Here is a 20950-nt window from a genome sequence, read left to right as displayed (position 1 = left end):
CCCATCTCTTAAAGTCCTCCTCCATCTGTTCCACCAACCGCGTTAAATTAAGCCTGTGTAATGTACCCCAATTCTTGGCTATCTGGATCCCCAAGTACCGGAAGTCCCTTGTTACCTTCCTCAACGGTAAATCCTCTATCTCTCTGCTCTGCTCCCCTGGATGCACCACAAACAACTCACTTTTCCCCATGTTCAGTTTGTACCCTGAAAAATCCCCAAACTTCCCAAGTATCCGCATTATCTCTGGCATCCCCTCCGCCGGGTCCGCCACATATAGCAACAAATCATCCGCATACAGAGATACCCGGTGTTCTTCTCCCCCCCTGAGTACTCCCCTCCACTTCCTGGAACCCCTCAATGCTATGGCCAAGGGTTCAATCGCCAGTGCAAACAATAACGGGGACAGAGGACATCCCTGCCTCGTCCCTCTATGGAGCCGAAAATAGTCAGACCCTCGTCCATTCGTGACCACGCTCGCCATCGGGGCCCTATACAGCAACTGTACCCACTTGATATACCCATCCCCAAAACCAAATCTCCTCAGCACCTCCCACAAATAATCCCACTCCACTCTATCAAATGCTTTCTCGGCATCCATCGCCACCACTATCTCCGCTTCCCCCTCTGGTGGGGGCATCATCATTACCCCTAGCAGCCTCCGTATATTTGTATTCAGCTGTCTCCCCTTCACAAACCCAGTTTGGTCCTCATGAACCACCCCCGGGACACAATCCTCTATCCTCATTGCCATTACCTTGGCCAGAATCTTAGCGTCCACATTCAGGAGGGTAATGGGCCTGTAGGACCCGCATTGCAGCGGGTCGTTTTCCTTCTTTAGGAGGAGCGATATCGTTGCCTCTGACATAGTCGGGGGCAACTGCCCCCTTTCCCTCGCCTCATTAAAGGTTCTCATCAGTAGCGGGGCCAGAAAGTCCATATATTTCCTATAGAATTCAACTGGGAATCCGTCTGGTCCCGGGGCCTTCCCCGCCTGTATACTCCCAATCCCTTTCACCACTTCCTCCGTCTCAATCTGTGCTCCCAGTCCCACCCTCTCCTGCTCCTCCACCTTGGGAAATTCCAGCTGATCCAGAAAGCATATCATTCTCTCCTTCCCATCCGGGGGCTGAGCTTCATATAATCTTTTGTAAAATGCCTTGAACACTCCATTCACTCTCTCCTCTCCCCGCTCCATCTCTCCCTCCTCATCTCTCACCCCCCCTATCTCCCTCACTGCTCCCCTTTTCCTCAGTTGGTGGGCCAGCAACCTGCTCGCCTTCTCCCCATATTCGTACTGTACACCCTGTGCCTTCCTCCATTGTGCCTCTGCATTACCCGTAGTCAACAAGTCAAATTCTACATGTAGCCTTTGCCTTTCCCTGTACAGTCCCTCCTCCGGTGACTCCGCATATTGTCTGTCCACCCTCAGAAGTTCTTTCAACAACCGCTCCCTTTCCCTACCCTCCTGCTTTCCTTTATGTGCCCTAATAGATATCAGCTCCCCTCTAACCACTGCCTTCAGCGCCTCCCAGACCACTCCCACCTGTACCTCCCCATTATCATTAAGTTCCAAGTACCTTTCAATACACCCCCCTCACCCTTAAGCACACCCCCTCATCTGCCAATAATCCCATGTCCATTCTCCAGGGTGGACGCTGTTGTTTTTCTTCCCCTATCTCCAGGTCCACCCAATGTGGAGCATGATCCGAAATGGCTATAGCCGTGTACTCTGTCCCCGTCACCTTTGGGATCAGTGCCCTTCCCAGAACAAAAAAGTCTATCCGTGCATAAACTTTGTGGACATAGGAGAAAAAGGAAAACTCCTTACTCCTAGGTCTACTAAATCTCCAGGGGTCTACTCCTCCCATCTGCTCCATAAAGTCCTTAAGCACCCTAGCTGCAGCCGGCCTCCTTCCGGTCCTGGACCTCGATCTGTCCAGCCCTGGGTCCAGCACCGTATTAAAATCTCCACCCATTATCAACTTCCCCACTTCTAGGTCCGGGATTCGTCCTAACATACGCCTCATAAAGTTGGCATCATCCCAGTTCGGGGCATACACGTTCACTAATACCACCGCCTCCCCTTGCAATTTACCACTCACCATCACGTATCTGCCCCCACTATCCGCCACTATAGTCTTTGCCTCAAACATTACCCGCTTCCCCACTAGTATGGCCACCCCCCTGTTTTTTGCGTCTAGCCCCGAATGAAACACCTGCCCCACCCATCCTTTGCGTAGTCTGACCTGGTCTATCAGCTTCAGATGCGTCTCCTGAAGCATAACCACATCTGCCTTAAGTTTCTTTAGGTGTGCGAGTACCCTCTTAATCGGCCCATTCAGCCCTCTCACATTCCATGTGATCAACCGGGCTGGGGGGCTTTTTACCCCCCCTCCCCCCCTTGATGACTAGCCATCTCCTTTTCCAATCCAGCTCCTCACCCGGTTCCCATGTAGCCGTATCTCCCCCAAGCGGCGCCCCCCCCGCCCCGACCACCCCTCCCCATACCAGCTCCCCCTTGTCCCCAGCAGCAGCAACCCAGTTAACCCCCCCCTTCCCCGCTAGATCCCAAAACTAGCGTAATTGCACCCCCCCATGTTGCTCCCAGAAGTCAGCAAACTCTGGCCGACCTCGGCTTCCCCCCGTGACCTCGGCTCACACTGTGCAAGGCCCCCTCCTTCCTGCTTCCCTGTTCCCGCCGTGATTACCATAGCGCGGGAACAAAGCCCGCGCTTCCCTTTTGGCCCAGCCCCCAATGGTCGGCGCCCTCAGCTCCTCATCCTCCCTCCCCCACGACATGGGGAAGAGAGAAAAGTTACAGGGTCGCAGGATTAACAACTTGGGAAGTCATCTCTTCCCTCTTTTCCCCCCCTTCATCCCACATATTCACCCCCTCACTTTGTCCCAAACGTTATTTTTTTGGCCCGCTCACTCCAGTTTCTCCTCGACAATAAATGTCCACGCCTCATCTGCCGTTTCGAAGTAGTGGTGTTTCCCTTGATGTGTGATCCAAAGTCTTGCCGGTTGCAGCATTCCAAATTTAATCTTCCGTTTGTGCAGCACCGCCTTGGCCCGATTAAAGCTTGCCCTCCTTCTCACCACCTCCGCACTCCAATCTTGATATACGCGGATCACCGCGTTCTGCCACCTACTGCTCCGAGTTTTCTTTGCCCATCTGAGGACCATCTCTCTGTCCTTATATCGGAGAAATCTCACCACTATGGCTCGAGGAATTTCTCCAGCCCTCGGTCTTCGCGCCATAACTCGATAGGCTCCCTCCACCTCCAGCGGACCCGTCGGGGCCTCCGATCCCATTAACGAGTGCAGCATCGTGCTCACATATGCCCCGACGTCCGCCCCTTCTACACCTTCGGGAAGACCAAAAATCCTTAAATTCTTCCTCCTCGCATTGTTCTCCAGCACCTCCAGCCTTTCCACACACCTTTTGTGTTGTGCCTCGTGCATCTCCGTTTTCACCACCAGGCCCTTTATGTCGTCCTCATTCTCAGCAGCCTTTGCCTTCACGACCCGAAGCTCCTGTTCCTGGGTCTTTTGCTCCTCCTTTAGCCCCTCAATCGCTTGTAATATCGGGGCCAACAGCTCCTTCTTCATCTCCTTTTTGAGTTCTTCCACGCAACGCCGCAGGAACTCTTGTTGGTCAGGGCCCCATATTAAACTGCCTCCTTCCGACGCCATCTTGCTTTGTGCCTGCCTTCCTGGCCGCTGCTCTAGAGGATCCACCGCAACCCGGCCACCTTCCTCTCTTTTTTCCATCCGTGTCCAGGGGGGATTCCCTTCTGGATTACAGCACAGTGTTTTTTGCCGTTAAAATTGCCGTTGGGTCTCCTATCAAGAGCCCAAAAGTCCGTTCCACTGGGAGCTGCCGAAACGTGCGACTTAGCTGGTCATCGCCGCACCCGGAAGTCCTTGTTTCATGATTTATGATGCTTATATGAAAGTGTACCACTTCAAGGAATGTTAAAATAACCAATTGTTCAGCCTGAACCTGCATTGAATATTTGCACTTAATTCAGCTCTCTCATGCTGCTATTTTTAAAAAAATATTAAATGCAGCAGTGGGACTTTCCAATGTCCATCTGCTACGATCAGCAACGAGCCATTTGCCATCTACCGACAAAATTGCAAAATTGCAACAGGAAGAGTTCTTCATTATTTCTGTATCTGTATTACCTCAAACAAAGGAGCTTCCTTCACATTTTTATCATATTATGGTTCATATTCAGAGGGTAAACATTTGGACCAGTGGTAGACACTATTCACAGCCAAAACCCATGAATAATAGAGCATTGTTATAAAAATGGGAACACATTTCAGTACTGCTCCTTTATTAAATTTAATATGGATATCTTTTATCCTTCACAATAATTTTTTGTGAGGTCAAAATACCCTTTTGTAATCGTTAAAGCCAACATATCACAGCAACTTTGTCTCTGATTTTCAAATAATCCACCAGCCTTATTGAAAGTCTTCTCACACTTATATTGGGACTAAATCAAAGGGTATGCAAATACTTAGTTAATGTGAGCAATGTTTTGTCCCTGTGTGTTTGGAGTAATGCTCAAACAGTCGAGACTACAAGGGATCTTTATATCTGGTGACTCATTCTGACTCCCTCCAGTGTACAACTCTGGTGAGAAATTTAACTTGTTTTGAGTAATTAAAGACAAAAGAGTTCAAATACGAGGCATTAGTCATTAGTAAAGTCATTATTCGCCATGAGTATTGGACTTGTAGTTTCTCTGCTGTAATTTGCACTGTCCCTGACCCAGACACACCGTGATGATGTTCATTGTGGGCTCAGAGCCCTGATCCACAGGAATGTTCAGTGGTTGGCACTGATGGGTGTTTAATCACCCTGCAAGAGTGTATCCAATGATGAACAACCCCACCTTTGAGTGCAGCTCTGTGACTGACATGAGCCGGGCGTCATTCTCCGACCCCCCAGCGGGTCGGAGAATGGCCGTTGGCCGCCGTGAATCCCGCCCCCGCCGGTTGCCGAAGTCTCCGAAGGGAGAAAAGTCGGCGGGGCGTTAATGGCGCCGCAGACGTCGGAGAATGGCACGGGTGTGCGGGGAGGAGGATGGGGGGTCCGTGCCGGGGAGGGGGATGGGGGGCGGGTCCGTGCCGGGGAGGAGGATGGGGGGTCCGTGCCGGGGAGGGGGTTGGGGGGTCCGTGCCGGGGAGGGGGATGGGGGGTCCGTGCCGGGGAGGGGGATGGGGGGTCCGTGCCGGGGAGGGGGATGGGGGGTCCGTACCGGGGAGGGGGATGGGAGGTGTCCGTGCCGCGGAGGAGGATGGGGGGTCCATGCTGGGGAGGGGGATGGGGGGTCCGTGCCGGGGAGGGGGATGGGGGGTCCATGCCGGGGAGGAGGATGGGGGGTCCGTGCCGGGGAGGGGGATGGGGGGTCCGTGCCGGGGAGGGGGATGGGGGGTCCGTGCCTTGGAGGGGGATGCGAGGGCAAGTGAGTAGGTCCACCTGGCCAGGTGCCAGCCTCCAACAGTTGGACTCATGCGGTCCATGCCACCTGGCTGGGGGGAGGAGGGGATATGGGCAATGATGACATGTCGTCGTTCCCACCCCCGCCCCCCCCCCCCCAACCAGGCCGTCATGTTTTCCGATCATCCAGCGATGTTGGCCGCCGTGGCGGCAGCCGCTAATGTCTATGTTGCCCTGGAGGAGGAGGAGGAGCGTGCCAGAGAGGCAGCGCAGGCTGCCGCAGAAGGGCAGGCGGCAGACGCCCAGGCCGAAGGGACACCTGACCGACAGGGGGAGGAGGGGGAGGAGGACGTCGCGGCCCCACGGCAATGGAGGCACCCAAGGGCGCCCCGTGTGTACCGGCCCCGGCAGTAATACCAGGACCTCATAGACCGGGAATGCAGGAGGAGACTCCGAATGAGGCGGGAAACCGTGGCACACATCTGCCACCTGCTGGCACACCTATCATCGCGTGGCACTGGCTGGGGACACCCTCTCCCCGTGTCCGTCAAGGTTACGGTGGCCCTGAACTTTTATGCAACGGGGTCATTCTAGGCACCGAGTGGGGACCTGTCCGGCACATCGCAGACATCGGTGCATCGGGGCAGTGACAGACGCCCAAAATCCAATGGCGCACAGCTACATCCGCTTCCCTGTGGACCGGGCCAGCCAAGATGCCCGGGCCGTGGGCTTCTCTGCCGTGGCCGGGTTTCCCATGGTCCAGGGCGCGATTGATGGGATGCACGTCGCCATGCGGCCACCTGCAGATAACAGGGCCGTGTTCACCAATAGGAAGGGGACCTATTCGATGAACAGACAGGTGGTCTGCGACCACCGCATGATGATCCTGCACGTCTGCGCCCGTTACCCAGGCAGTGTACACGACTCATACGTGTTGTCGCAGTCATCCAGCCCCGGCATGTACGAGGGACGCCATCCACAGCTGAGGGGCTGGTTGCTGGACGACAGGGGCTACCCATTGCGATCGTGGCTGATGACGCCTATACGGAGGCCACGCAATGAGGCGGAGAACCGCTACAATGATGCCCATGTAGCGACAAGGGGAGTGATAGAGAGGTGCTTTGGCGTGCTGAAGATGCGTTTCAGGTGCCTGGACCTCTCTGGGGGCGCCCTCCAGTATCGGCCAGATAGGGTCGGCCGCATCATTGTGGTGTGCTGCGTCCTGCACAACATAGCCCAGCAGAGGGGCGATGTGCCGCAGGCAGAGGAGGGCGGAGTGGAGGAGCAGCAGGAAGAGGCGCAGTCCTCCCCAGATGAGGGGGATGGGGGCAATGGTCAGGGCAGACGGGCTAGACACAGGCGGGTGGCTGTCCACCGTTACCGGCTGGCCCAGCGGGCACGGGACAGGCTGATAGCCGCCCGCTTCACTGACTAGATGGGCGTGGGAATCGGGTAGTACGGCCACAGACCGCACACCATGGCAACAGCCGACCACCCACACACCCCACCCATCCACCTACCCAACACCCTGACCCCCCTCCCCAACCCCACCCACCCCACCCGCAAGCACACCCCCCCCCCCCCCCCCATTGACGATCCACCTGCGGCACAACGGGCCGGGCTCACACAGTTGCGGCTGGACGCGTGTCTATTGCAGGCCATGGAGGATGATGACAACCCGCCCTGCGATGAGCTCCTGGCTCCACATCATTGGACTATGTCTGACCCATGGCCACAGTACCACCATCCACTGCATGCGGCTGTGACACTGCAGCGCACGGTCCCGTCCTCTGCCCGGGAGGATGTTGATGGCGGCCCAGGGGGAAGGGGCATACGCACCTGGGGCTGAGGTAAGACCACCCCTCACACACACACTTGCGCTCAGCGTACATGACACCCCCGCACGCTTTGGACAGAGCACAAAGGCAGCTTCTGTAGGAGTAACATTGACTTTAATAACCAAAGGAGTTCATGCACGTGCCCTAGCCCCTAAAACTCATCTGTGCCCTGCACCCGTGCCAACTTACTCAGTGTCTAATTGTTTGGCCTTACGGGCCCTTTGACTATGTCTACGTGGTTCCCCAGACGGTACAGCAGAACTGGAGGTGGACTCCTGTGATTCCTGCCCTCTGACACGCGATCCCTTTGGCGGCTGTTTCCTGGGGCGTCCTGGCCTAGATGGGCCAGGCTGCGGCCCGGGCGACTGGGATGGCGAGCTGCCAGCCTGTCCTGCCCGTTACCCACCCGATGCACCTGGGACGGAAGGGGGGGAGTCCGAGGTGTCGCGGTGTTCCGGGACCTCCCCTACAGGGGGACCCGTGACGGACCACACCACCTCCTCCTCCCTCGGGGTGCCCGATGGCCCCCAGGCCTCTACATGGGTGGGGGATGCGAACGGACTGGCCATCCGACGCCCCCCCGACATCTGGCGCTGCCAGTCCTGGAGGCCCGTGCTGGTATCGACAGGGGTCTGCAGGTTTGCAGCCATGGAGCCCAGGGGATTGGCAAACCCTGTCTGTGACTGTGCGAAGCCGGCTCGCACATGGCAAATGGCGCTGATGCCCTCAGCGATGGCCTACTGAGACTGGGCTATGGCCTGCAGAGACTGGGCTATGGCCTGCTGAGACTGGGCCATGGCCTGCTGAGACTGGGCTATGGCCTGCTGAGACTGGGCCATGGCCTGCAGAGACTGGGCCATGGCGTTGAGCGCCTCTGCCATCTGGCGCTGGCACTGGCTCATGGCCTCCTGTGAGAGGGCAGCCATGTCCTGGGCCACAGACGCCGCCTGCACGGAAAGCCCCAGGCCTCGCAAACCGTTCCCCATGTCTGACACCGTCGCACCCATTGCCTCCACCGCGGACGCCACCCGTGCGGTGTCGACCTGGGTGGCACGTATGACCGGCACCACTCCCAGCTCCTGGACGCGGGTGGACTCCTCCACCTGCGACTGCAGCCGGCGCAAGCTGGCCGTCACCCTCTTCGCTCGTCTCCGGGTCGGTGGTTGCATCGGATCTGTGTGTGGGTGTGGTAACTGCAGGAACCCGGGATCCATCTGGGCGGCAGATGTTCGCTTGGGCTGGGCTGCCCTCCGACCGCCCTGCTCCTACCTCCACCTACTGTACCGGGACGGTTGTGTTGTGTGCACCAGTGAGTGTACCAGACGCCTCATCACTAAAGTGCCCAACTGAGGTGAGTGTTTCTGCAATGGTGGAGGGTGTTGGTGACAGCAGTGGCGTTGTGTCGTGCTCTTCGTCCCACTCTGAGTCCATGGCACTTTGGGGTGGGGGTTCGTCTCCACCCATCCACTCTGTGTCACTGTCCGGTATTTCGTCTTCCTGGGTAGTGCTGTCCCGGGTAGGGGTGTCCCGGGTAGGAGGGTCCCGGGTAGGGGGGTCCTGGGTAGGGGTGTCCTGGGTAGGGGTGTCCTGGCTCGGCTGTGACGGGGGCCTGTGGCTGCCCCTCTCGTCGCTGGGTGGCACACGCCTGCGTCGTCGCACCCGCACGTGACGGGGGCGTCGTCTCCCTGTTGCTCCAGGTCTCTCCGTCTCCCGTGGTCTCCAAGGGACATCCTGCGGGCGTCGCATGCCGGAGGGTCCGGGTCTCTCCGTCTCCCGTGGTGTGCGAGGGGCATCCTGCGGGCGTCGCATGCCGGAGGGTCCGGGTCTCTCCGTCTCCCGTGGCGTGCGAGGGGCATCCTGCGGGCATCGCATTCTGGAGGGTCCGTGTCTCTCCGTCTCCCGTGGCCTCCGAGGGGCATCCTGCGGGTGGTCTGCATCTGAGGGGATGGGTGCCTCGACGTTTGCTCCTGCGATACACAAGGAAACATGCATGGTTAGACACGCAGGCAGTGATCAGGTGATATGGGGAGGGGGATATAGGGGAGGGGGCATATGGGGACGGACTGTCGGTGGCTCACTTGCTAGTACGCCCCCGACCTCTGCATCAGCAACCTCCCGGTCCTCAGGTCCGCCAGCCAGTTCCAGGGCCCTTTCCTCGTGTTCGGTCAGTGGCCTCTCATCAGCGGGGCCTCCTCCAGTCCTCACATGCTCCCTGGTGTTGTGTGCGCGCTTCTCCTGTGGCGGGAGGGGGGCGGGGGTGGTGGTGGCAGGGGTAAAAGGCAACAGTGTTAGACAGGTATATGAATGCACACCATCGGTTGTGCGTGTATTGCAGAGGTTAAGGTTACGGCTGGATTTACTTGGGGATATGGGATATGGGGGAGGGGGGATATGGGGGATATGGGGGAGGGGTGATATGGGGATATGGGGGAGGGGGGTTATGGGGGATATGGGGGAGGTGGGGATATGGGGGAGGCGGGATATGGGGAGGGGGATATGGGGGATAGGGGATATGTGGGAGGGGGGCTATGTGGGAGGGAGGACATGGGGGAGGGGTGATATGGGGGTGGGGATATGGGGGATATGGGGAGGAGGGATATGGGGAGGGGGATATGGGGAGGGGGATATGGGGGATATGGGGAGGGGGATATGAGGAGGGGGGATATGGGGGAGGGGGGATATGGGGGGATATTGGGGAGGGGGGATATGGGGGTGGGGGGATATGGGGGGGATTTGGGGGAGGGGGATATGGTGAGGGGGGATGTGGGGGATATGGGGGAGGGGGGATATGGGGGAGGGAGGATATGGGGAGGGGGGATATGGGGGATATGTGGGAGGGGGGAGGGGGAATATGGGGGAGGGGGGATATGCGGGATATGGGGGAGGGGGGATATGGGGTGGGGGGATATGGGGAGGGGATATGGGTAGGGGGATATGGGGGAGGGGGGATATGGGGGGAGGGGGGAAATGGGGGTGGGAGGATATGGGGGAGGGGGATATGGGGGTGGGGGGATATGGGGGAGGGGGGATATGGGGAGGGGGAGGGGGGATATGGGGGAGGGGGGATATGGGGGATATGGGGAGGGGGGATATGGGGAGGGGGGATATGGGGGAGGGGGGATATGGGGAGGGTGATATGGGGGATATGGATATCGGGCGGGGGGGGAGGCTCCCCCTGCCTGCTCTGACGAGGTTGTTCACCTTCTTGTGGCACTGGGTGCCTGTCCGTGGTGTCAGGGCCGCAGCAGTGACGGCCTCTGGCTCCTCCCTCCACAGACGCCGGCTGTGGCGTGGGGCAACTCTGCGGCCGTGCCCGGGATACAGGGCCTCCCTCCTCTGCTCCACTGCGTCCAGGAGCGCCTCCACATCCCGTGACTGGAACCTCGGGGCTGAGCGGCAGCCAGCCATCCAGTTGGGAGTTCCGGTCGGGTGTTCCGGTCGGGTGGGTGGGAGCAGCGCGTCGTTATGAGCCGTCACGCCGTGCGGCGTGTATGACGCTGCACGGCGTGAACCACGTGAGCAAGCGCGGATCCCGTCATGTTGCTGATAGCCCATTTCGGGCCGGACACTTCGCGATGATTTTTGCGGCCTGACGCAAGTCGGATTTGCGCCGTTTTTTGCGCCGATCGGCGGACTTTGCGCCGATAACGGAGAATTTCGCCCGAGAACTCCACAGAGGCACATACTGCCAATGGGAGCAAAACGACTGCAGATGGTCTGCACTGTCATCGTTTTTTTATGATGTGCAGATGCCGGCGTTGGACTGGGGTGGGCACAGTAAGAAGTCTTACAACACCAGGTTAAAGTCGAAACAAACCTGTTGAACTTTAACCAGGCGTTGGAAGACTTCTTAGCATTTTCTTATTGTAGGAACTTTTGCAGAATTGGTGAATAAACCAATGTTAGAACGATATAATTGTAAATACTTGGAAGGGGAGAACTCTGCAGAACTATGGGGCAAGAGCAAAGGAGTGGAACTAATTGGACAGCTCTCTCAAAGAGCCGGCACAGGCTCGTTGGGCCGAATTGCCTCCTTCTGTGCTTTGAGTCGTGATGCAGAGCAGTTTCGGCACATTACCCGGAGAACCCAGCAGATTGTGCTATCACTTCTGTTCCACTAACACTTCAGAGGAGAGAGTGTCATGTTAAAAGTTGACGTCATCTCAGCAATACACTTCCTTGTAGCAGCAAATGTGAGTGCTGTTACCAGAGGGTCTTGATGACATCATCCTCTCTGGCTGCTGAATGCATGTGTCACTTAAAGTGGCAGCTGAGGCACACAGCATGAGCTCAATCTTTTATTAGTTTGCAGGCAAGGAAGGACTCCTTCAAGGAACATCAAGTGGCATTACATGGTGACGCTTTCGCAGATGCTGAAAATGCCTTCAGGTCAGCGGCAGAATTATTCCCATTCACAACCTCTTCTCAGGCTATACATTTTCTAACAGCTTGAACCTCCGCGTAACCTATCACAATTCATAATGCTAACAAGTTCATGCTTGAACTCCGGTTGAACATACAGACAAAAATCCATTAAACCATCGCCTTAAATAAAATGCATGCTATTGTGTGGCATTTGTCTTTGTTTAGATAATGGAAAGAGGTGTTTGCTTTGCTGTTCAATCATACATCTCGACTCTGTACTTGAATTATCCTGTATTTGTTTTCAATACAATCATTTGCTTTTACAAACAATGTTGTTTTCACCAGGTCAAAGATGAAAGTTCACCTCAGGACAAGATGATATCATTCTTTTCATGGCTCTTGGAGCCTCACTGTAAATCAAGAGATCTGGACTACAGCCAGAGACACAGGAAGCGAGCGTCTGTCATTCTTTATAGAGTTTCAGTGAATCAACTCTGCCACACTGTGGCCACTTTTCAATAATATATTTCAGTCACATTCTTCCCCCTCCACCTTCATTCTTTATGTGGCAAATCTCATTAAAAGATGACGGCACACTTTTTATTTGTAACCTTTACAATTCATTATTGTGCCACACATGGTAAACCCCATCTGCGCAAAACATTTTTCACAGACATTATTCTGAAAAAGGTTCCCAGGAAAGCTTCCAGAACTAAACTGCAACAATTATGACAGTACCCCACCGACAGAATTTTTTGTAACACAATGTACACACAAAATTCAATAATATGGGGGAACAAATAATTAATTCCAACACCACTATCCCCCGTCCCCCACTCCAGCAATTCTCTTTTGCTCCCCTCCCAATGCCAACCCTCCCCACCCCGAACCAGGACAGCATGGTAGCACAGTGGTTAGCACAGTTGCTTCACAGCTCCAGGGTCCCAGGTTCGATTCTCGGCTTGGGTCACTGTCTGGGCGGAGTCTGCACTTTCTCCCCGTGTCTGCGTGGGTTTCCTCTGGGTGCTCCGGTTTCCTCCCACAGTCCAAAGATGTGCAGGTTAGGTGGATTGGCCATGATAAATTGCCCTTAGTGCCCAGAAAAGAAAGGTTGGGTGGAGTTACTGGGTTACGGAGATCGGCTGGAAGCGTGTGCTTAGCTGGGTTGCTCTTTCCGAGGGCCGGTGCAGACTCGATTGGCTGAATGGCCTCCTTCTGCACTGTAAAGTCTATGATTCTATGATATGATCTCAAAGGGCCTCTGGATCAGCCTATACTTCCAGGTCCCATATTTTCTAATGTGGCCAAGCAGACCACACAACCTCATGATGAACCCCATGGTTCAGAATTCATGTCCAAAGATTGCAATTATACTGTAAAGTTGTTCCGTCAAGAATTGAAGAAAACTCCACCAAATCCCAAGAGTTTCTTTCCCATTCTGTCTCTCAAGGCCTAAATATGCTGACTTAAGTGTTTCCCACCCATTTCCCCAACCCCCTTAGGGTCGAGGGGGTGGGGCAGGGGGGTGTCGAGCAGTCAAGAAAAAGGATTTTAAAGAGGTTTTGAGAACTTTATGCTCAGACAGGGACCACTGCCACAGAATGGGGAGAACTAAGTGGGTGCAGAAACTCTGGGCACGATTTGAGCCAAATTAAAGTTCTCCTGCTTTTTAAAAATAAATTTAGAGTACCCAATTCATTTTTTTCCAATTAAGGGGCAATTTAGCGTGGACAATCTACCTAGCCTGCACATCTTTGGGTTGTGGGGGCGTGACCCACGCAAACACGGGGAGAATGTGCAAAGTCCACACGGACAGTGACCCAGAGCCGGGATCGAACCTGGGATCTTGGCGCCATGAGGCAGCAGGGCTAATCCACTGCTCCACCGTGCTGCCCAAAGTTCTCCTGCTTGCACATAATTGAGATCAGGCCCTCTTTGGCAAGTTTATTAGAAGGATTGAGGTTCAAAGACTGATCTCATGCCTCCAACTTCATTTAATGAGCAGATGGGCATTCAGAAACTCAACAGACTTTGTGTTGGCAAATGTCTCCACCCTCTCTTTCCTTGTCATCAAATCAACACCCTGACCTCATTTTTAAAATTCTTTCATCGGACGTGAGCATCGCTGGCTAGGCCAGCATTTATGGCCCGTTCTGAATTGCTCTTGAGAAGATGGTGGTGAGCTGCCTTCTTAAACCGCAGCAGCCCCTGTAACAGAGAAACCCACTGTAGCACCATCGATCACAAACGAGGCGAGACGTAAAGAACTTCAATCGAGGCTTTATTGAGCATACTTGTTCAGACACGTTCCCCAGCAGCTCAGTCACAGAGTGCAGCTGCGGGGATTAAACCCAGGTTCTTATACCCCTCCTATCTGGGTGGAGCCCAGTAGGTGGAGGATCCAATCGGGATCCAGCATCTGTCCTCCAATAGCTCCTCGGCATTCCTGGTGTACCGTATTACCCCTAATACATACCACCACATTCTCCCCTTGTTAAAAAAGAACCCGGTGGGGTGGTGGGTGGTATGGTGGTAGGGGTTTACAGGGTCGGTACCTTAACCATTGAACTATATACAATCATGCCGCTTTTACTGGGCCACCAAATTATTCACATTTTACCCGATTTGCAGCGTTAACTATTTACAACAATGCTGCTTTACTGGGCCACTGAATTATATACATCTTAAGTCGATTCGATGAGTCGAGATGGTGCTCTGGTCGCCCTTTCCGATCATCTCAGCCCGGGTGGTGGTGGTGGTGCTGGCTCGGGTCCGGTCGACTCTGGGAGCATCGCGTGTCCACTTCTGTTTCCTTACTCCTGGACGGGCCTGGGAGGAGGACCGATCCCCCCGGGAAGGGGGTGGCTGTGGGGTGCACCGGTGGGAGTGAGGGGGAGGTGATTTGTGTTGGGGGGGGTGGTGGGGAGCTCCGGCGGGCGCCAGGTCCCGCAGAGAGACCGTGCCCTGTCGGCCGTCTGGGTACGCCACGTAGGCGTACTGCGGGTTTGCGTGGAGTAGATGTACCTTTTCCACCAGTGGGTCTGATTTGTGCGCCCGCACATGCTTTCGGAGCAGGATGGGTCCCGGGGCCGCCAGCCAGGTCGGAAGTGACGTTCCAGAAGCGGACCTCCTAGAGAAGACAAGGAGGCGCTCGTGAGGCGTTTGGTTAGTGGTGGTACACAGCAGGGACCGGCTAGAATGAAGGGCATCCGGGAGGACTTCCTGCCAGCGGGAAGTTGGGAGACTCCTAGACCATAGGGCCAGTAGGACGGTCTTCCAGACCGTTCCGTTCTCCCTCTCTACCTGCCCGTTCCCCCGGGGGTTGTAGCTGGTCGTCCTGCTCGAGGCTATGCCCTTGCTGAGCAGGAATTGACGCAGCTCATCGCTCATGAAGGAGGACCCCCTGTCGCTGTGGATGTAGGCGGGGAAACCAAACAGGGTAAAGATGATGCCGAGGGCTTTAATGACCGTGGCCGCAGTCATGTCGGGGCAGGGGATGGCGAAGGGGAAGCGGGAGTATTCGTCAACGACGTTAAGAAAGTACGCGTTGCGATCGGTGGAGGGGAGGGGGCCTTTGAAGTCCAAACTGAGGCGTTCAAAGGGACGGGAAGCCTTTATCAGGTGCGCTCTATCTGGCCTGAAAAAATGCGGTTTGCATTCTGCGCAGATTTGGCAGTTCCTGGTGACTGTTCGGACGTCCTCGACGGAGTAAGGGAGGTTGCGGGCCTTTATGAAGTGGTAGAAACGAATGACCCCCGGATGGCAGAGGTCCTCGTGGAGGGCTTGGAGACAGTCCACTTGTGCGTTGGCACAAGTGCCGCGAGATAGGGCATCGGACGGCTCGTTCAGCGAAGGCAGTGTACTTGCGGTCACCGGGGCGAATGGGGAGCTGGTGGTAGGCGGACTTAAGGTCCACGGTGGAGAAGACCTTGTACTGTGCAATCCGATTGACCATGTCGGATATGCGGGGAAGAGGGTACGTATCTAGCTGCGTGTACCTGTTGATGGTCTGACTGTAGTCTACGACCATCCTTTGCTTCTCCCCTGTCTTCACTACTACCACCTGGGCTCTCCAGGGACTATTGCTGGCCTGGATTATGCCTTCCTTCAGCAGCCGCTGGACTTCAGACCTGATAAACGTCCGGTCCTGGGTGCTATACCGTCTGCTCCTAGTGGCGACGGGTTTGCAATCCGGGGTGAGGTTCGCAAACAAGGAGGGCGGTTCGACCTTGAGTGTCGCGAGGCCGCAGATAGTCAGTGGGGGTATAGGGCCGCCAAATTTGAATGTTAAGCTCTGGAGGTTGCATTGGAAGTCCAACCCCAGGAGGGTGGGAGCGCAGAGGTGGGGAAGGACGTACAGCCGGTAACTTTTGAACTCTCTCCCCTGCACCGTTAGGTTTGCGATGCAGAACCCTTTGATTTCAACGGAGTGGGACCCCGCCGCCAGGAAAATCTTTTTGGGTGCTTGGCCGAATTACAAGGGAACAGCGTCTTACCGTGTCCGGGTGAATAAAACTCTCCGTGCTCCCCGAGTCGATCAAACACGGCGTCTCGTGGCCGTTCACCAGCACCTTTGTCGTTGTCGTCTGGAGTGTCCGGGGCCGCGACTGGTCAAGGGTCACCGATGCCAAACGTGGTTGGTGTATCAGATCGTTGTCTTCAGGCAGTGTGGAGCCGTACACGCCGGGGTCCTTGCCTGTTTGCCAAGATGGCGGCATCCATGGATCACACGCGGTCGGGGGTGGACAAAAACTCCCATGAGTCGCACGTGGCCGGGGGTGGACAAAATGGCCGCTCCCATGGATCGCACGCGGCCTGTGGGTAGGAAGATGGCGGCGCCGTCCCCCACTCGTGGTGTCCGGGGTCCAAAATGGTGGCGCCCGTTGGCCGCCCGTGGGTCGCTGGGGGGGGGTTGAGCCCGTGGTCCCATTTGTTCCCCGGAGATAGCGGCGACCCCACGGGACTGGCACACCGCTGCGTAGTGCCCCTTTTTACCGCAGCTTTTGCAGGTGGCCGAGCGGGCCGGGCAGCGCTGGCGGGGGAGTTTTGACTGCCCGCAAAAGTAGCAGCGGGGGCCCCCCGGGTGGTCTGGGATTCTGGCTGCGCACGCCTGCGGAGGGGTTGGGGTTGCCGGGGGGTCGGTCGCGGCTGGGGTCCACGGAGCCCAAGGGGCTGCAGCGCGGTCGGGGGCATAGGCGCAGGCGTTTTGGGAGGCCACGTCGAGGGAGGCTGCGAGGGCCCATACCTCTGTGAGTCCGAGAGAGTCTTTCTCTAAAAGTCTCTGGCGTATTTACGACGATGCCAAACCTGCTACGTAAGCGTCTCTGATCAGGAGGTCCGTATGTTCGTTCGCCGTAACCGCTGGGCAGTTGCAGTTTTGTCCCAGGATCGTTAGAGCGTTGAAGAAATCGTCTAGCGATTCCCCGGGGATTTGTCGTCTCGTCGCGAGCTGGTAGCATGCGTAGACCTGGTTGACGGGCTTAATGTAGATCTCCTTCAGCAAGTTGATCGCCTCTGGGAATTCCTCCGCGCCCTCGATGAGTGAGTAGATTTCGGGACTCACCCTGGAATGCAGGACCTGCATCTTCTGGTTTTCTGTTGGTCTGCCGGGGGCCGTTCGGAGGTATCCCTCAAAGGACGCCAGCCAGTGTTTAAACGCTGATGCTGCGTTAGCTGCGTGGGGGCCGATTCGCAGGCACTCCGGGGTGATCCGGAGCTCCATATTCCTTTTTAAGTCTGCTCAATAAATTGTAGCACCATCGATCACACACGAGGCGAGACGTAAAGAACTTCAATCGAGGCTTTATTGAGCAGACTTGTTCAGACCCGTTCCCCAGCAGCTCAGTCACAGAATGCAGCTGCGGGGATTAAACCCAGGTTCTTATACCCCGCCTATCTGGGTGGAGCCCAGTAGGTGGAGGATCCAATCGGGATCCAGCATCTGTCCTCCAATAGCTCCTCGGCATTCCTGGTGTACCGTATTACCCCTAATACATACCACCACACCCACCATGCTGTTAGGACCCAGCGACAGTAATTGAACAGCATCAGAGATGGTGTTACCATGTATCTGCTGCCCGTGTCTTTCTAGGTGGCTGAGGTTGCAGGTTTGGAAGTATCTGTTGAAGGAGCCTTGGTGAGTTGCTGCAGTACATCTTGTACATGGTACATTCTGCTACTATTGTGTGTCACTCTTGGAGGGAGTTGATGGATGCGTTCTCAATCAGTCTGCTTTATCCTGAATGGAGCTTCTTGGGTGTTGTTGGAGCTGCACTCATCCAGGAAAATAGAATTTATTCTGTATATGACTCTGTATTTTCCTTGTCTGACATTGGGAGGGTCATAGGTTCAGAGGTTCAGAGATGAACACATTATTTTCTTCATTCGGGGGTTACATGATACTCTGGTATGAGGCAGGTTGGTGACATGCTGTTTCTTTCCATCCAAACAAATCTCTATGATTCTCTTACGCCACCCTTACCCTCACCAAGCCCAACTGCATTACAAGAGGGAGAAAGAGTCGGGAGAGGTGGTGTAGTTTTGTTACTGGACTGGTGTTCCAGAGAACAGGGTACTCTGGGACCAGGGCTCGAAACCCGCCATGGCAGATTGTAGAAATTGAATCCAATAAATATCTGAAATTAAAAGTCCAATGATGACCATGAAATCATGTTGATTGTTGTAAAAAAAACAGCTGGTTCACCAATGTCCTTTAGGGAAGGAAATCTGCTGTGTCCACTTGGTCTGGCCTACATGTGACTCCAGATACACAGCAATGTGGTTGATTCTTAAATGCCCTGTGGAATGGCCTAGCAAGCCACTCAGTAATATCAAACTGCTACAGTGTTAATAAAAAAGAAACAAACCAGATGGACCACCCAGTATCGGCCCAGGCACCAGAAATGACAAATGCAAACCTAGCCCTGCAAAGTTCTCTTTACTAATATCTGACGGCTGATGCAAAATTTGGGAGAGCTGTCTCACAGAGTGTCAAGCAATAGCCTGAAATAGTCATACTCACGGAATCATACCTTACATATCATGGGCAAAATTCTCCGACCCCCCGCCGGGTCGGAGAATCGCCGGGGGCTGGCGTGAATCCCGCCGCTTTTAATCCCGGATTAAATCGCCGGGGGCTGGCGTGAATCCCGGATGGGCCGAAGTCCCGCCGCTAAAATGCCTGTCCCGCCGGCGTAAATTGAACCACCTACTTTACCGGCGGGACAAGGCGGCGTGGGCGGGCGATCTGGCCCCGGGGGGTGCCCCCACAGATCGGGGCCCACCGATCCGCGGGCGGGCCTGTGCGGGTGGGTCACTGTCTGTGCGGAGTCTGCACATCTTCCCCGTGTGTGCGTGGGTTTCCTCCGGGTGCTCCGGTTTCCTCCCACAGTCCAAAGATGTGCAGGTTAGGTGGATTGGCCATGATAAATTGCCCTTAGTGTCCAAAATTGCCCTTAGTGTTGGGTGGGGTTACTGGGTTATGGGGATAGGGTGGCGGTGTTGACCTTGGGTAGGGTGCTCTTTCCAAGAGCCGGTGCAGGCTCGATGGGCCGAATGGCCTCCTTCCGCACTGTAAATTCTATGATGATAATTTTATATGAAATGCATTTGGAAGCAACTAAATCTAATTCCCAGTATTCATGCACAGAGTGCAAAGTGGGCATGAATTACCATTATATTGGTGAGCTCACTTGGCAAGTTATGAAAGTATCTTGAGGGATGAAATAGAGTTGCTCTGAGACAGGAGATAACGTACATTGTCAGGTCTGGAGGGAAGAATGATTTATAGAGATGAACTTTTTTTAAAAACGCAAATATGAAACAAAGCGTCGAAAATGCACAGCTTCTGAAAGTATAAAAGACAGGTTCATGTTTTTTTAGCAGCGACCCCTTCAACAGAACTAGAAACTGGGAAATAAATACCTACGATCCATATCCAGCTGAACTATGCCTGATATCGGGCCGGGTGGGAGACGACTTAAGTGGTCTCAGCTGTGACACTTTCTGTAGTTAAATAGCCTGCCAACACTCGCTATCTAAGCTCAAAGCAGAATCAAATCACTTCAGCAAGGTCAACCACACTCCCACTGTCACAGGAACCCAAACAAGTAATGGTTTGTTTAGGCTTGCAGAATTCTCGTCAGGTTTGAAGAGATTGTCTCCTAAATTTCATCATGTACACGGAAAAATGTATGAGAGGAGGCGGTGGCGTCGTGGTATTGTCACTTAGTAACCCAGAGACCCAGGGTAATGCTCTGGGGACCTGGGTTCGAGTCCCACCATGGCAGACGGTGAAATTTGAATAAAGGTAGGTCCAGCCTCTGACGTTCACATATCCTGAACAAATAAACAAAATCCTGTGAAATGTGTGTAGTTCCTGAACAAATCTAACATTCCGTACAAATTTCTGGTCGGATGTACATTCATCCCCAACAACAAAAAAGAAGGCAGAAGTATGGTAATACTTAAAATACTTTACCTTTATTTAATAATGTCCAACTGAGAAGACTCCTTCTTTGAAATAAAGGGTCATGAAGCGTTGAGTCCTTATTTAACAATCCAGCTGGAAAAGAACATCTTTTCAATTTGATTCCCTCATTTAATAATGAGGTGGTGGTCTAGCAATAATGCAGAGGAATAATAATTGAGATGCTGGCTTTATGTCGATTTAATGAGTTTCACTCCCACCAGCAGCTGGCGTACTTCAGTCTGTCAATCAGCTGTACAATGATTTGCCATTGGTCTTGAGCTAGGTTATTAAGAGAGTTGATAAGTCACGGTGTAAGCAGCTGACAGCAGTGAATGCTCCTGGAATACGAAGGAAGACAATTGGTTTGACCTCACAAGGGAGTGTGACCTACTGTCAGCTGAACTACAGTGTATCATTGGGATCAAAAGTCACACACGAGTCTGCAGCCAATTCATTCATTCTTCCAGCTGCAGGAAGCATTTACCAAAGGCATAATTTCTTCATTTAAGGCCTACAATCAGTGAAGTGTGTCCAATCCGTCAAGGGTATGATTAATAGATCCAGGGGACATCTGGTTACTGCAGGGTCGATCTTGCACCCAGAACACAAACAGTTCACTCGAGTACTACATCCAGGAGGCACATGGTTGCAGCCTAAAAGACTGAGTAGACAATATAGGCCTTGCACCAACAATGTTGCCCCATCCCATATGGAACACCTTACCTGTAATACATTGCACAGTATGTGTTGAACGGGTCAAATTCAAGCTGACTCTTGAGGCAGGAATACGGTTGTTTGTAGAATTGGCAAATCAGCTGA

At 54.5% G+C, this 20950-nt stretch overlaps 1 protein-coding gene across 1 annotated transcript in view; it reads right to left on the bottom strand.

Moving 5' to 3' along the window:
* Positions 1 to 20346, bottom strand: part of LOC140421194 (neuronal migration protein doublecortin-like) — a 263203-nt gene extending 242857 nt beyond the window's left edge. Inside the window, exon 1 of the mRNA XM_072505703.1 lies at positions 20141 to 20346. The gene's annotated coding sequence lies outside the window, so the exon portion shown is untranslated. The remainder of the gene's footprint in view (positions 1 to 20140) is intronic.
* Between the last annotated feature and the right edge of the window lie 604 nt (positions 20347 to 20950).

The sequence above is a fragment of the Scyliorhinus torazame genome, chromosome 5, assembly GCF_047496885.1.
Source record: "Scyliorhinus torazame isolate Kashiwa2021f chromosome 5, sScyTor2.1, whole genome shotgun sequence".
Taxonomy (NCBI): Eukaryota; Metazoa; Chordata; class Chondrichthyes; order Carcharhiniformes; family Scyliorhinidae; genus Scyliorhinus; species Scyliorhinus torazame.
The sequence above is the reverse complement of the archived record's forward strand: the minus strand, read 5'-3'. Positions and strand labels throughout refer to the sequence as shown.